The sequence below is a fragment of the Gossypium raimondii genome, chromosome 13 (assembly GCF_025698545.1).
Source record: "Gossypium raimondii isolate GPD5lz chromosome 13, ASM2569854v1, whole genome shotgun sequence".
Taxonomy (NCBI): Eukaryota; Viridiplantae; Streptophyta; class Magnoliopsida; order Malvales; family Malvaceae; genus Gossypium; species Gossypium raimondii.
In genome coordinates, this window is record NC_068577.1 from 12,262,293 (window position 1) to 12,267,542 (window position 5,250).

The window sequence follows — 5,250 nt, forward strand, 5'->3', positions numbered from 1 at the left end:
AACTCATCCTTAATTTCACAAAACATAAAATATTTCCATTTGCTCACATAAAAATTTGAACTCAAGACCTAGAAAAAACTAAAATTTCTAACTACCAAAATAGATACTTATGATAGAATTTATCAGATCAATTTTTGAGGAGTTACATTTTGACCATTTTAGTATATTTCGACTTTTCAAGCAATACTAGCTTGTAGCAACCTGTATCGGTTGGTACAAAATTTTGGCACTTTAAACCAATTAATTTTTTTCTTAGCCATTTTTAGTTATCCAAAATTACATTTAAAGTGAAAATTATCAAGCTGAATTATTTAACTTAATTAATAATTTTAAAACTTATATTTAGATATAAATATATTTATATGAATATATCTTAGATATATTTGCATATATATATATATAATATATTTACTTTTTAACCAAAATAATATATAATTTATGAAGAAACTAAAATTAGATTATAAATATATATGTGAAAAATATTTAAATGTATATATAATTTATCAAGAAACTAAAAATTAGAGTATAAATATGCATATTGAAAAATATTTAAAAACAATGATAAACCTAAAACAATACACTGAAGCACGCTGATATTAGTATGTACCAGTATCAAGAGAAAAATAGTACTTCTATCGGTACGGTACTAGCTACCTTGGTTTAAACATCCGGGGAGTTTTGTATGATGTATCCAAATGCATTTTGTGTTGAGATATTTTTGGTAAATAAATCATCCCTAAAAATTAAGGATTACCAATTATGGTTGGGGATTTTTTTTGTATTTAGTTTTGTGCTAGAACCATTGTGCTAGAACCATAGAGATTTGTAATAGGATGCGATTCCATAGTGAGAAGATGGAATATGTCACCATAGTAGAAAAGATTTTGCACTCCATGATACCGAAGTATAATTATGTCATTTGTGCTATTGAAGAGTTAAAAGACATAGATGAATTTTCTCTTCATGAGTTGCAAAGCTCTTTGTTGGTGCATGAGTAGAAGATGAATTGTAATTCAGCCTCTGAGGGACAAGCTTTGAAGACTTCTACTTTTATTTCTTCTTCCAATTTTAAAAGAAGGGGTAAAGGTAAAGGTATAGGTAGAGGAAGAAGAGATCGAGGTAGTAGAGATGGTGGAAACAGAAATGGCAGCAAGAATAACAAAATCAATGATGACCAAAGTAAAAAAAAAGTACGGGATTTTGATAAATCTAAGATAAAATGCTTCAAATGTCAAAAGTTTGGTCATTATAGTTTTGAATGTTTTACTAGGCTATCGAGTGACATGGATGAACAATCACATTTTTTTGAGAACAATGAAGGAGAGACCTTGTTGATGGCAATTCAAGTTGAAACGAATATTGAGCTAGATGTTTGGTATATGAATACACGCTGCAAAAACCACATGTGTGGAAGTAAATAATCTTTTTCGTATTTAAATGATGATTTTCGTTCTACAGTTAGCTTTGGTGATTTTTCTACTATGGATTGTTGGGAAATGTGCCCTTATTGTAGTAAACGTGTAACCGTTTTCTATTTATTTGAATGATGAATAAATAAATAAACTTAATTTCACATTTCACTATTATGTCTTTTGTATTTTTTATCTTTCATATTTTGCATGCATAACGGAATTGGGACAAATAAATATTAGCTCATTGATTGTCTAAGTTCAAACTGAAGATAAGTGGCATTGTAAGAACGTTTACATTGCGAGAAAGACAACTTACTTCAGTAGATAATCTAAATGAGTCTGTAATCTCGTAAAAGAATCAAAGTGAGCATTTGATTAAAATACTGAGAAGGATTATTATGTCGTCTACAACTCCAATTGGGGAGATGGCTAGTCTTGGCTATCGGAGTAGTTGACTCTACAAGTAGAGGCATAAATGTATACATTGGTAGAATGATACACTAGACTGGACCCAAGATGAATTAATTCTGAATCCGTTTTTGAATTAAGTCACTTGTGACGATCATGGTATGATTCACCTAAATCTTGGGTTGGTCATTGTGATAGCAAGTTAATTTTGTGCTTTTAATGTATTTATTTTTGGCTAATTTTTGAATACGATGCTACTAAACTTGTGTCTTTCTTATCAGGGATGAAATTGGAGTGCCGAAATTCAAAATCAAACAAAATGGGCTAAATTGGAATGAAAATTAAAGAGAAGGGACAAATAGAAGAATTGAAGAATTAGTGGTTGACTGATTAAAATCATATTTTTGAAATAGTTTAAATATGATTTTTAGTTGATATTTTTAGGAAAAAAATCTTGCTAAATTTAGCATGAGGAATGTGTATAAATACTTAGTGTTGGTGGCATGAAAACACACATTAGAAATTGAATGAAATTGCTTTCTTTCTTTTATTTCTCACGTAAAAGCTAGTACAGGCATTCTGCCATTCTTTTTCCATTTTTTTTTACTTTTGGCTTAATTGCTTCCCAAGTCCCATTCGTTTCTATTTTTTTACCATTTCCAACGTGTAGCCACGACTTATCACCCACAAACAAATGGTCAAGTAGAAGTTTCGAACCGTGAAAAAAAGTCAATTCTAGAGAAGACCGTGAAACCGGACTAGGACTGGAGCCTACAATTAAATGACACATTGTGGGCGTATCGTACTGCTTACAAGGGATCCATAGGCATGTCCCGTTACCGACTTGTATTTGGTAAATCGTGTCACCTTCCAGTGGAGTTGGAACACAAGGCATTTTGGGCTGTTAAGCAATGTAACATGGAGTTGGATGTTGCAGGTGATTATCGAAGATTAAACATTCAAGAGCTCGAAGAAATCTGGCATGAAGCATATGAAAACACCCAAATCTATAAAGACAAAATTAAGGCGCTGCATGACCAAAAAACATTCCGCAAATAATTTTTAGTTGATCAGAAAGTGTTACTTTACGATCCCACACTGAGAATTTTTGCAGGTAAACTTCGAACCAAATGGTTGGTCCTTTTGTTATTACTCAATTTTTTCCTCATAGTGCAGTTGAAATTAAAAGTGAGGAGTCCAAAAAATGTTTTAAAGTCGCAAAGGTTAAAATCATTTTACAAGAATTTCCAAGTACACGTGGTGGAGGAATTATTTTCTGAGGAGTTGAACGAAAAAATATTCAGGTTGTCGAGCTAACGACGATAAACAAAAGCGTTTTATGAGAGGCAACCATATTTATTTTAATTTATTTAATTTTGAACCTATTTTAATTTCTATTGAAAAAAATTATAAGATAGTTATTTAATCTATTTTAATGTGTTATTTTCTAGGAACGTTGGTGGAGGCTATCATTTTTCGAAAATTGGATCCCGGTCGTGGCATGGATACATCGCACTCAGTGCTGCCATTTTTCTTCACAAAACCAATTCAACACCTAACCCAATCCATATAACCTACAAAATAAACAAGAAATCCAAAACAAACCCAAATAGAACCAACCCAAATAAAAAAAACCCCAAGCCCAATTAACTCAAAATAAAAAAAAAAGAGAGAAAAAGAATAAAAAACCAAATAGGCTGAATCTGGTCCAGAAAGAAGGAAAAAGAAAAAAAGGGAAAAAGAAGAAGAAAGGGGCCCAAAGAAATAGCCCAAACCGGGTAAAAAAAGAAAGAAAAATCTGCCCCATGAAAACACCCACCCCACCCCACCCCACCCCACCCCAAATTCTCATTTATTTTATTTTATTTTATTTCTTTTTTCCTTTTCTTTTTCCTTTTATCTTCATCATTTCCAAACTTTCACTTTAAAAACCCTAACTTTTACCATTCTCCACGCTGCCGCCATCGCCGCTAGCTAACGTTGCTGTTCAACACCCCCACCATATCAAACCAACACGTCACGGCGTCAATTCGCCGCTCCTTTTCTACTAGCTGCACCCCATCGCACCAAACCGACCCCAAACACCACCGTTTGCGCTTTCCTTTCTCCGTGCACGACAAACATTTGCGTCTCTCCACCACCAAGCCTTCACGCATAAAAAAGCCACCTCTTCAAACCCCAACCACCACACTTTAACTCCAAAAAACCTAAACCCCCACTACAACCTCCATAAACGTCGCCGTTTCTAAAACCACGATCACCACCTTTCGAACACCGTCTTGACCCACATCGCCACCGCCCGAATGTTGTGAGCCACTGTCATCGTTTGTCGTAGCAAGCCGCCATCATAAGCAACTATAAATAGATACCATCATTTACTTTTTAATCCCGAACGTAGGCCATGGTTTGCACTAGAAACCAATCGGTCGACGAGTTCCCGATTTCTCTTTATCGAGGTTGAAACCAACTTTCAGGACTATCAGTCATCGACATTTACGACGAAGACTCAGAACCATCTTCACCACTATCAATACATGTTGTTGGACTGAGTCAACACCAACGTCAAAGAAGTTCGACATCGATCGAAATGGAAGACCTATAAGTTCATTCGAACGCTTCTGACGAAATAAGGTATAATGTTCCAAATTTACAACCTATTTTTCCGTTACTTACTATCTTATAGGTCGTTCAGACGGAACCTGCACTTTAGATTACAATGACACAGAACCATCAAATCAAAACGAGCAATCACCTTTGTGCCAAACAAGGTCAACCACTGCACGTTCTAGACGGCAACCACCACACCAGCAAAGAGAAGAGCCAGATTTAACCCCGAACAACAGTATTGAGGCTGCTGATATGTAGTGTCTGCCAAACAGTTCGTCCGAAGAGGTGTACCAACCTCCAAGAAATAATAGGCGCGAGCAGCGAGGGCGTACCTACATGATGTCGCCAAAAAAGAGATTTCAGGGATTTTTGAATTTCAAAACCTTGGGACACCGTATGAGATACAAGGAAATTCAACATCATCTTATCCTTGTTTGTGAATATATCTTTTACTTTACCCTTGATACGTGATTCTGTGTTTAATTATTTCGATGCTATTGGTTGGATATTGTATGCGAATATTTACCGTGCTACTTTTTTTGAGCTTGTATATGAATTTTATGGAACGTTTAGTTTCAATAAAATTACGGTTATGATTGTTGAAACCCCAAGCGTAATTTGATTCAGATTGCCTGGTAATACAATTAGTACGTCTATTTCAGATTTTAACAAAGCCATGGGTTTCACTGACCTTGACGATGTTCAGACCGACTCGTACCATATTACTTGACTCGAGATAATTGCCGACTCAGTTTACTCAGCTTTGACTAACTCAATATGTCATTCTTACAATTCCAAGACCTTTAAAGCCTTGCTAGTGCAT

General features: G+C 34.8%; 1 long non-coding RNA gene across 1 annotated transcript; it reads left to right on the forward strand.

The window, feature by feature from the left end:
* The first annotated feature begins 3,686 nt into the window (after positions 1-3,686).
* LOC128035975 (uncharacterized) lies at positions 3,687-5,032 on the forward strand. Its single transcript, XR_008192672.1, has 2 exons — positions 3,687-4,451; positions 4,504-5,032. It is a non-coding gene; the product is annotated as an uncharacterized LOC128035975 (long non-coding RNA).
* The last annotated feature ends 218 nt before the right edge of the window (positions 5,033-5,250 follow it).